We start from the raw sequence: 11,742 nt of genomic DNA, 5'->3' as shown, positions 1-11,742 counted from the left end.
TCATCGCATACTGTCAGGATTATTATTATCAGTCTTTATTATTGTTTCATCCCCATTATCATTATTATTATTATTATTATTATTATTATTATTATCTTTAGGATTATTATTATCACTTTTTAGGTTAACATTACTTTTATTGCCATTTATTTAACTTGATTTATTGTTTCCTAAACTTAACCTTTCCCAATATGATCCCTAACCTTAACCTGTCCCCCTCCTGGTCTCTAACCTTAACCTTTCCCCTCCCCTGGACCCTAACCTTAACCTCTCCCCTCTCTGGGCCCCAATCTGGATGGAAAATATCCCCCCTGGGCCCTCATCTGAACCTCAGTCATGCCACAGTTTGGCTCCTCTCTGCTCTCCTCAGATCACACACAATAAACCCTATGGTCATCAACTTTGCCACCATCTGCTGGACAAAACAGCATCCTGCAACCTGGACAATCTCCCAGCCCCTCAACCACAGCTCTACCAATGAGCCACCAGAAGAACACTATTCCCCTCCCCCACCTGCCCCCACCTGTTACCCCTCACTTAGGATAGGCACATTTTTTTACAGGACCACACCCACTCTTCTGGACCAATCTGGAGGGGGGAGGCCTGAACTGGAGGGAAAATCTACCATTTTAAGTGAGCCTCTCTCCTCCAGACTTCATCTCTCCTCGACTCCCCTCTGAGGAAGCAGCACCTGCTGCGAAACGTCAGGGACTCCTGTCTGCGCTGGAGCGAGACACCCTGTCTTTTCTTTTTAAATTATATTGTTAAAAAATGAAAAAATACGGGCACTGTTTTTATCCCTCACCATTATTTTAATCTAAGATCATTAAAAGTTAAGTTTTAGTATAACCAGAGCGGCACCCCCTGAGGACTCCTAACCTTCCCCCCAGCCGGGGGAGACCTAAACACCCTGAACCGTCCACAAAAAAGTGAACTTTATTCACCTGCCTGGAATCTCTAAGTCTCCTCAACAGGACCAAAATGGCCGCCATTCAGCATGGAAAGAGGACAGCCAGAGACTACAGGCCTCAACATCGGCTCCACATTCAAGACCAGTCGACGCAGGATACTCAGGTGGGTGCACACAATGGTTTTATGGTGACAGGGACAGGGCACCAGCGCAGTCAGGGGCAGAGGAGGGATGAAGGGTCCAGAATACACCACACAACAGACATTAGCACCCAACACCACACTACAAGGCATATACATGCACCCACCAGACAGAAACACAGAGACAGGCACTTTTTCAGTCACTCACCACCCAGACAGCCACTGGACGACTTTACACGCACAACAGCTAAGCAATATTTTAAGCTTATTCAGGCAGTTCATCATTCCCACATCATCAAAGATGCAATAGCTACAGGTCACTTTCCCACAGGCATGATGAGACAGGTCACAAAACTTAGTCAGTTCATTAAACCATCATCACCAAACGCAACAATCAGAGCTTCTATTCATGGAAACACACTGCAATGGTTGTACTCAAACATATATCTATTACTGGACCACTATCAAAACATCATTCCCACATTCACTGAGGTCTGGGGGGAAAACCTAGCCCTGGAGGTAGCAAAAGGTTGGGCTAACCGACGCTACGGGGCTAGGCTACACCCTCAGGCCTTCACCACCGCACATGAACATATATTTTGTCTCACAGAGCAGCAGTCACTTTCACCCCCTCCTTCATCCCCTCCCACTCCCTCCACTCCCTCCCCTCCCCCCTCTCCCCCTCTCCATGTCCCTCCCCAGCACTTTTCTCTCCCCCCTGGTCCCCATCTCCCCCAATCCACAGAGCATGGAGAATTGGACAATCCCCCAGAGGAGCAGTATTGGGAGGAGTCGGACTCGAGCGAGGGGGGACAACCGCCCGCCCTGCCCGAAGCAGGGGGTGATGCAGGTAACCCCCAGTATCCGGGACCAACAATATCATTTCAAACACCAATAACCTCTAACATTACTCCTAGCCCGGAGTCCTCAGTGAAGCCTAAACGGGCCCACAGAGCCACTCAAACATCAAACCCACCCATGCAAAGAAGCATCTCACCCCCCCAGACAGCTCGGGCAGAGGCGGAGAAACGACACCCTCGACCAACATCGTCTCCCCCCAGCTCGTTTTCTGGCTCCTCCCCACAGAAAGGTGCATTTATTCAACCCTTCCATTCCATCTCTCACGTCCCCTGTGTCTGCAGGTCCCCCCCACAGAACATAACAACATCCACCGGGAGCTGTCGGCCTACAGGAAACAAGAAAACACCGAAAGAGGCCCAGTTTCACCACCGACAACCACAAACATCAGTATTCGACACCCCGGTCTCCCCGATTCAGTCCCTAGGGGGTCCTTATTTTTTGAGCCCACCTCACCTGCAAACCTTCACAAACAGAAGATCAACCAATCACACACTGTGAGTAAGGTAATGATGAGTGGGCTCTCACAGAAAGTCAAAGTGACGTACTCTGGAACCTCCACTGAACCCCTCACTAACAAATATCAGAAATACAGTTAGTAGGACGGAGGCCGGCAGCTCCCCCTGGAGACCACAAGGAGGAGAGCAGAGAGGTACTGGTTACAGATTCGACATTTAAATTTCACTTGGAAAAAAAACAATAACTTGATTTCTCCCTCCTTCTCTCCTCTCGCCCAGGGGGGTCTACGAAAACAAAACTGTTAAACATCTGCAATAAAATTTAAACCACAACACTGGACTCTGGTTTCATGTACATCTTTTACAGCCATTAATGTATAATTATTCACTTACCTGCCATAACCTACCTGTAAAGTCTAACATCAGATCTCACCTACCTGCATTTCAGTTTCCAGGTGGGGGGGCTCGACCTTCGGCACACCCCCAGGCCCGCGCACCTAAGACCGAAAGGGTAAAATGAGAATAAGTCCAACACCGAACCTAACCTTGCCAGAGCCGGGTGTGTGCTGATCTCGGCCCCCCCCCACCTGCAACACAACAGGAAAGATTAATTATCACGCCAAGGTCATCGCATACTGTCAGGATTATTATTATCAGTCTTTATTATTGTTTCATCCCCATTATCATTATTATTATTATTATTATTATTATTATTATTATCTTTAGGATTATTATTATCACTTTTTAGGTTAACATTACTTTTATTGCCATTTATTTAACTTGATTTATTGTTTCCTAAACTTAACCTTTCCCAATATGATCCCTAACCTTAACCTGTCCCCCTCCTGGTCTGGTTGGGTTAATTTCCCGTTCCTGGCCCTAACCCCTTCCCGTTCCCTAACCCTAACCCTTTCCCCCATCCCTAACCCTAACCTCTTCCCCCATCCCTAACCCTAACCCCGCCCCCATCCTAACCCTAACCCCGCCCCTTCCTAACCCTAACCCCTCCCCCCTCCTTAACCTTAACCCTAACCCCTCCCCTTTCCCTAACCCTAACCCTCCCTCCTGTAATATTTTATAACATACATATTTATTAAAAAAGAACATGGCATAAATATATCATTTATAATAAATAAATAAATAATCTATGATAAAATATCAATAACTTAATAAATATATGATAAAATATTAATAAATATCTAATAAATAAATAAATATCTATGATAAAATACTAATATATAAATAAATCCATGGTAAAATACTAATATATTTATAAATCTATGATAAACTATTAATAAATACAGTAATATATGATAAAATAGCAATACAACTCATTGGGGAAGGGAATTATAGGGTTAAAATGTTAAAGCAAACTTGCCAAGTAAAAATAACAGAAGCACAATTCATTGCAAAAACAGGAGGATATAAAAGGGACCAAGCGCAGGACAGCTCACTTTTGCTCAGACCATCGAACGGACAACATCTCTCTCATAGACAGTCGCCAGCAAAACTTTTTTTCTTTTCATTGTGTGCCTAGGCCTGAGGAAGACCCACTAGGGTCGAAACGTTGCCGTCAATAGGCACACGGCTTTTCATTTAAACCTTTAAAAACTATTTTATTTCATTTTTATTTCATTTTTATTTCTAAAAAACAAAAAATACAAAAAAATATACAAAAAATATTCCTTAAAAAATAATAAAAAAATAAATAGTTTTAGTTCATTTGTTCATTGATAAATATAAATACATTTCTTATTTCATATCTACGTAATAAATAAATAAATAAATAAATACATTATAAATATATAACAAAGGCTTCACTGAAAATAAGACCCACATGATGGGCACTCTTGACGGGGGTTGGACGGAAGTCCGGTACGGCAAGAAACGCCAGCGTTTCCGCCAGCCCACATGGGACCGGGGATTCGAGTCCACCCGAGGGATGGACCGTGCGCCTCCCGCCCCATTTAAGGGACGGGCTCAGTTCCCCTACCCTAACCAGCCAGTGCCTCCCTCGAGGTGGGATCGCTACTTGGGTCCCCAATCCCGCTCTTTTGCATCTGTCGTGCGCCAAAATAATCAGAGATCTGCCCCTAGATTGCCTTTTCAGGGAGTTAGGAGATTCGAACAGGCGAGACAGCAACCAACCGACCCGGGGTTTGGACAGTTAGTGCGGAAGATGCACTCAGTGATCAAAATGGTCCATCATTTACAGAATGTGGCACCAAAACCAGGGAAATCAGAACCAAGGATGATTTCCCGGATGGTTGAGGTTTTAACCTCAATGATTAAACCAGCATCCCCTACACCAGATACAGTGGATCTCATATGGGGTAATGCAAAGAACTGGGGTTACAATACCTTGGTGATCCTGGAGGATCATTATACATCGGGTCTGGAAAGCATTCTGGAGGAACTGTCCAGTGTCATGGTCCCAGATTGGAAGCCAGCTTTTCAGGTGGCCACAAAGTGGGCTCGCAGGAACTTGCCCCACATTACACAGGATGTTGTTGACCATGCGGAGGCATTGATAATGTCCAGAGGAGATCCGGGCAGGGATTCGGACATTCAACAAGGGCCAGCAGTTCCACAGGACGAACACACAACACGGACACAAGTTCCACAACACACCCAAACCAAACAACAAGCACCACCAATACGGACACAAGTTCCACAACACACCCAAACCAAACAACAAGCAACACCAACACCACAGGACAGGGCCACAGCACAAATACATGCCCCACAAGACAAGTCTACTACAGGCCACTCAGTGGCTACCATGACGGACCAGACGGCCCAAAGTGCAGAGCCCCTTTTGCAGCTCCCGCAGGAGGAAACCCCGCCTTCTCGAAGAAAGAAACCGCAAGGCTGTGTTATTCCAGAGGACAGTTTTCTTATGGAGATTGAAGACCAGCATGAGGGCTCTCAGGTGCAGACAGGTCCTGCCCAGGTCACAGGGCTGAGTCCAGGGGTGTCATTACTGGACAGAGATATAGGGGAAGACATGGGAGGGTCACCTACCCTAACACCTATTCAGGGTCCAGCAATCTCTCAACAGGGGACACGGGGGACTCAGCCCAATTTGGTTCAGATCCACCAGGAATCGGACTTCCTTAGTGGGATCTTTCAAGAGGACACATCTGTTGATCAGACCTCCACTCCTAAACCACAGCGTTGCAGGGTAACAAGACACATCAATACTGATCGCAAAATGATCGATTGGGGTCTCAGTATGGGGAAGAAGTGGCTCATCATTGGGGACTCCAATTTGTCCAGGATGCCGGAATATTCTATCCCGGACCTGCAGATTGAGAGTTACCCGGGGGCCAACTTCCGCCATGCTCAAGCATTGATGACTAAAGGGTCAAGCCAGGTGGTAGTGGAGAAGGTTGTCCTAGCCTTTGGGTTAAACTGTAGGGGACAGAAAGCCAGGGAGACATCCATTAAACAGATGCAAGCTGCGGTTAGGGCTGCAAAGAAAAAATGTCCCTACGCAGAAATTTGGATCCCCATGCTGAACTTTTCCACCTCCCTTTCCAGAGAAGAGCAGGATAATCTGCAAGTACTTAACAGTCATATTCACAAGAATATGCCGTTTATTCCTGCTCTTAGGAACACTGATTTCCATACAGAAAAGGATAATGTCCATTGGACTAGACAAACAGGGAAAGCCATGCTTGCCCATTGGGTCGCTTGTTTAAACTTGGATCCCCAGTAAGCCTGGTTCAGGAGGGGGACAGGACGAGACGATCCTTTGTGGCGCAAAATGTAATTGTTTTGGCAAAAAACTTTTGTCTTTCTAAACCACAACAGGATCTTTTGAATAGGGGATTGACCTTTATTCCAACTCTTGATACTGATAGAAATCAAAAAGGACAACTTGAAGTTGATATTCAAAATTATCACAGAAAAATCAAATTAGCTGCATATTTTAAGGATTCAGGTAATCAGAGGGCATTGCCTTTCACTGGGACCTCAGTGTGGTCACCGCCACTGGAAAAGCTACCGCCAGAAATCCAAAATTTCATTGAGAAGGACTTGGAGCTTTTCCAAAAACATTACAAACCTCATAAGGAAAAATTTAATTTGTCACAGGATGAGGTAAAAGCACTTCGTGAGCTTATGCACAGTAAACAAATAGTTATTAAGCCAGCCGATAAAGGTAGTGCGGTAGTTATCTTAAGTAGAGATCAATATGTTTTGGAAATGGAACGACAGTTGAATGATACTGTTTATTATAAAAAACTGAGGGAACCAATCTATACACAAACTATCCCCATAGTTGAAAAAATTCTAGACAAATTAAAGGATAAGAAATTTATTAATGCCAAACAGAAACAATATTTGAGGGGAGGTTCAGAACCTAGGGAACGAAGGTTCTATATCTTACCCAAGGTCCATAAGGACCCAGAAAAGTGGACGGTGCCTTTTGAGATACCACCTGGAAGACCAATCGTTTCTGATTGCCAGAGTGAAACTTATTATACAGCTGAATATATTGATTTTTATCTGAATCCATTGTCTACTAGGCATCCAGCATATGTGAAAGATACATATCATTTCATAGAGATTGTGAAGGGTCTACAGATTCCACCAAATTCCTTTTTTTTCTCAATGGATGTGGATAGTCTTTACACCAATATTGACATTCCAGCAGGCTTAAGATCAGTGAGTAAGATATTCTCAAGATACCCTGACCCCAAGAGGCCAGATGAAGAATTGTTACAATTGTTGGAGATCAATCTGACCAAAAATGATTTTGTATTTAATGGAGAATATTTCCTTCAAATTAAGGGCACAGCCATGGGCAAAAGATTTGCCCCTGCATATGCAAATATATTTATGGCCAACTGGGAGGAGGAAGTTTTGTCGAAATGCCGGAAGAAACCAACCCATTATTTGAGATATTTGGACGATATTTGGGGAATTTGGACCGGATCGAAAGTGGAATTTGAAGAATTCGTGGAGGTTTTAAATTCTCATGATCCGTCAATTAAGCTCAAATGGGAAATGGATCAACAGTCAATTGATTTTCTGGATACAACTGTGTACAAAGGATCATCATTTCATTACAATAATAAATTAGACATTAAAGTTCATTTCAAAATCACAGACACACATGCTTTATTGTTTAAAACAAGTTTACATCCAAAACATACCTTTAGAGGTATTGTGAAATCACAATTGATTCGATTCAAACGGATTTGTACGCAGGAGACAGATTTTAAGGAAGCGGTGAAGGTCCTCTTTAGAGCACTGCGGGATAGAGGATATTCAAGATCTTTTTTGAGACATTGTTTTAAAACATTTCAGATTCAGAAAGAAAGGGATCAGAGGAAACTGATTCCGCTAATAACCTCATTCTCATCAATCAGCCAAATTCTCAATGGGAAATTGAAAACCAATTTTGAAAAATGTATTGGAGACCATGATGTTATCCCAAACTGTAAGGTAATTTCCGCTTACAGGAGGAATAAGAATCTCAAAGATATTCTTGTTCGGGCTAAACTACGACCATTGAGACAGGAGAAACCTCAGAAGCTGGAAAACCAGTTTTGCAGGTTACAATACATCCGTAATAAAGTGGATAAAACAATAACTCCAATTCAACAAAGTTTTAGCCCACGATCTTCTAATTGTGTTTATGTTGTTTTTTGTTGTAAATGTGGGATACAGTATGTGGGGGAAACCAAAAACTCAATCTCCACCCGCATGACACAACATAGATACAATGTCAGGAACAGGAAAGAAATGGATACTCCGTTTGTTAAACATTTTATGTTTCATGGTTTGGACTCGGTTCGAGTAGCTGGACTTCAAAAGAATTTGACCTGGACTGATTTTGAGAGGAAGAAAGTTGAAAGGAAATGGATCTATTTATTAAACACCAAAACACCATTTGGATTGAATGTTAAAAACAGGTGATTCATTGTAGAGGTGGAGTTGGTCTGAGTACTAGTGGTTAAAAACCTTGGTTGGGTTAATTTCCCGTTCCTGGCCCTAACCCCTTCCCGTTCCCTAACCCTAACCCTTTCCCCCATCCCTAACCCTAACCTCTTCCCCCATCCCTAACCCTAACCCCGCCCCCATCCTAACCCTAACCCCGCCCCTTCCTAACCCTAACCCCTCCCCCCTCCTTAACCTTAACCCTAACCCCTCCCCTTTCCCTAACCCTAACCCTCCCTCCTGTAATATTTTATAACATACATATTTATTAAAAAAGAACATGGCATAAATATATCATTTATAATAAATAAATAAATAATCTATGATAAAATATCAATAACTTAATAAATATATGATAAAATATTAATAAATATCTAATAAATAAATAAATATCTATGATAAAATACTAATATATAAATAAATCCATGGTAAAATACTAATATATTTATAAATCTATGATAAACTATTAATAAATACAGTAATATATGATAAAATAGCAATACAACTCATTGGGGAAGGGAATTATAGGGTTAAAATGTTAAAGCAAACTTGCCAAGTAAAAATAACAGAAGCACAATTCATTGCAAAAACAGGAGGATATAAAAGGGACCAAGCGCAGGACAGCTCACTTTTGCTCAGACCATCGAACGGACAACATCTCTCTCATAGACAGTCGCCAGCAAAACTTTTTTTCTTTTCATTGTGTGCCTAGGCCTGAGGAAGACCCACTAGGGTCGAAACGTTGCCGTCAATAGGCACACGGCTTTTCATTTAAACCTTTAAAAACTATTTTATTTCATTTTTATTTCATTTTTATTTCTAAAAAACAAAAAATACAAAAAAATATACAAAAAATATTCCTTAAAAAATAATAAAAAAATAAATAGTTTTAGTTCATTTGTTCATTGATAAATATAAATACATTTCTTATTTCATATCTACGTAATAAATAAATAAATAAATAAATACATTATAAATATATAACAAAGGCTTCACTGAAAATAAGACCCACATGATGGGCACTCTTGACGGGGGTTGGACGGAAGTCCGGTACGGCAAGAAACGCCAGCGTTTCCGCCAGCCCACATGGGACCGGGGATTCGAGTCCACCCGAGGGATGGACCGTGCGCCTCCCGCCCCATTTAAGGGACGGGCTCAGTTCCCCTACCCTAACCAGCCAGTGCCTCCCTCGAGGTGGGATCGCTACTTGGGTCCCCAATCCCGCTCTTTTGCATCTGTCGTGCGCCAAAATAATCAGAGATCTGCCCCTAGATTGCCTTTTCAGGGAGTTAGGAGATTCGAACAGGCGAGACAGCAACCAACCGACCCGGGGTTTGGACAGTTAGTGCGGAAGATGCACTCAGTGATCAAAATGGTCCATCATTTACAGAATGTGGCACCAAAACCAGGGAAATCAGAACCAAGGATGATTTCCCGGATGGTTGAGGTTTTAACCTCAATGATTAAACCAGCATCCCCTACACCAGATACAGTGGATCTCATATGGGGTAATGCAAAGAACTGGGGTTACAATACCTTGGTGATCCTGGAGGATCATTATACATCGGGTCTGGAAAGCATTCTGGAGGAACTGTCCAGTGTCATGGTCCCAGATTGGAAGCCAGCTTTTCAGGTGGCCACAAAGTGGGCTCGCAGGAACTTGCCCCACATTACACAGGATGTTGTTGACCATGCGGAGGCATTGATAATGTCCAGAGGAGATCCGGGCAGGGATTCGGACATTCAACAAGGGCCAGCAGTTCCACAGGACGAACACACAACACGGACACAAGTTCCACAACACACCCAAACCAAACAACAAGCACCACCAATACGGACACAAGTTCCACAACACACCCAAACCAAACAACAAGCAACACCAACACCACAGGACAGGGCCACAGCACAAATACATGCCCCACAAGACAAGTCTACTACAGGCCACTCAGTGGCTACCATGACGGACCAGACGGCCCAAAGTGCAGAGCCCCTTTTGCAGCTCCCGCAGGAGGAAACCCCGCCTTCTCGAAGAAAGAAACCGCAAGGCTGTGTTATTCCAGAGGACAGTTTTCTTATGGAGATTGAAGACCAGCATGAGGGCTCTCAGGTGCAGACAGGTCCTGCCCAGGTCACAGGGCTGAGTCCAGGGGTGTCATTACTGGACAGAGATATAGGGGAAGACATGGGAGGGTCACCTACCCTAACACCTATTCAGGGTCCAGCAATCTCTCAACAGGGGACACGGGGGACTCAGCCCAATTTGGTTCAGATCCACCAGGAATCGGACTTCCTTAGTGGGATCTTTCAAGAGGACACATCTGTTGATCAGACCTCCACTCCTAAACCACAGCGTTGCAGGGTAACAAGACACATCAATACTGATCGCAAAATGATCGATTGGGGTCTCAGTATGGGGAAGAAGTGGCTCATCATTGGGGACTCCAATTTGTCCAGGATGCCGGAATATTCTATCCCGGACCTGCAGATTGAGAGTTACCCGGGGGCCAACTTCCGCCATGCTCAAGCATTGATGACTAAAGGGTCAAGCCAGGTGGTAGTGGAGAAGGTTGTCCTAGCCTTTGGGTTAAACTGTAGGGGACAGAAAGCCAGGGAGACATCCATTAAACAGATGCAAGCTGCGGTTAGGGCTGCAAAGAAAAAATGTCCCTACGCAGAAATTTGGATCCCCATGCTGAACTTTTCCACCTCCCTTTCCAGAGAAGAGCAGGATAATCTGCAAGTACTTAACAGTCATATTCACAAGAATATGCCGTTTATTCCTGCTCTTAGGAACACTGATTTCCATACAGAAAAGGATAATGTCCATTGGACTAGACAAACAGGGAAAGCCATGCTTGCCCATTGGGTCGCTTGTTTAAACTTGGATCCCCAGTAAGCCTGGTTCAGGAGGGGGACAGGACGAGACGATCCTTTGTGGCGCAAAATGTAATTGTTTTGGCAAAAAACTTTTGTCTTTCTAAACCACAACAGGATCTTTTGAATAGGGGATTGACCTTTATTCCAACTCTTGATACTGATAGAAATCAAAAAGGACAACTTGAAGTTGATATTCAAAATTATCACAGAAAAATCAAATTAGCTGCATATTTTAAGGATTCAGGTAATCAGAGGGCATTGCCTTTCACTGGGACCTCAGTGTGGTCACCGCCACTGGAAAAGCTACCGCCAGAAATCCAAAATTTCATTGAGAAGGACTTGGAGCTTTTCCAAAAACATTACAAACCTCATAAGGAAAAATTTAATTTGTCACAGGATGAGGTAAAAGCACTTCGTGAGCTTATGCACAGTAAACAAATAGTTATTAAGCCAGCCGATAAAGGTAGTGCGGTAGTTATCTTAAGTAGAGATCAATATGTTTTGGAAGTGGAACGACAGTTGAATGATACTGTTTATTATAAAAAACTGA

Source organism: Semicossyphus pulcher, unplaced genomic scaffold, assembly GCF_022749685.1.
Source record: "Semicossyphus pulcher isolate SPU_LCO1_2020_fin unplaced genomic scaffold, fSemPul1.0.p SCAF_23, whole genome shotgun sequence".
Taxonomy (NCBI): domain Eukaryota; kingdom Metazoa; phylum Chordata; class Actinopteri; order Labriformes; family Labridae; genus Semicossyphus; species Semicossyphus pulcher.
Note: the sequence above shows the minus strand (reverse complement) of the source record.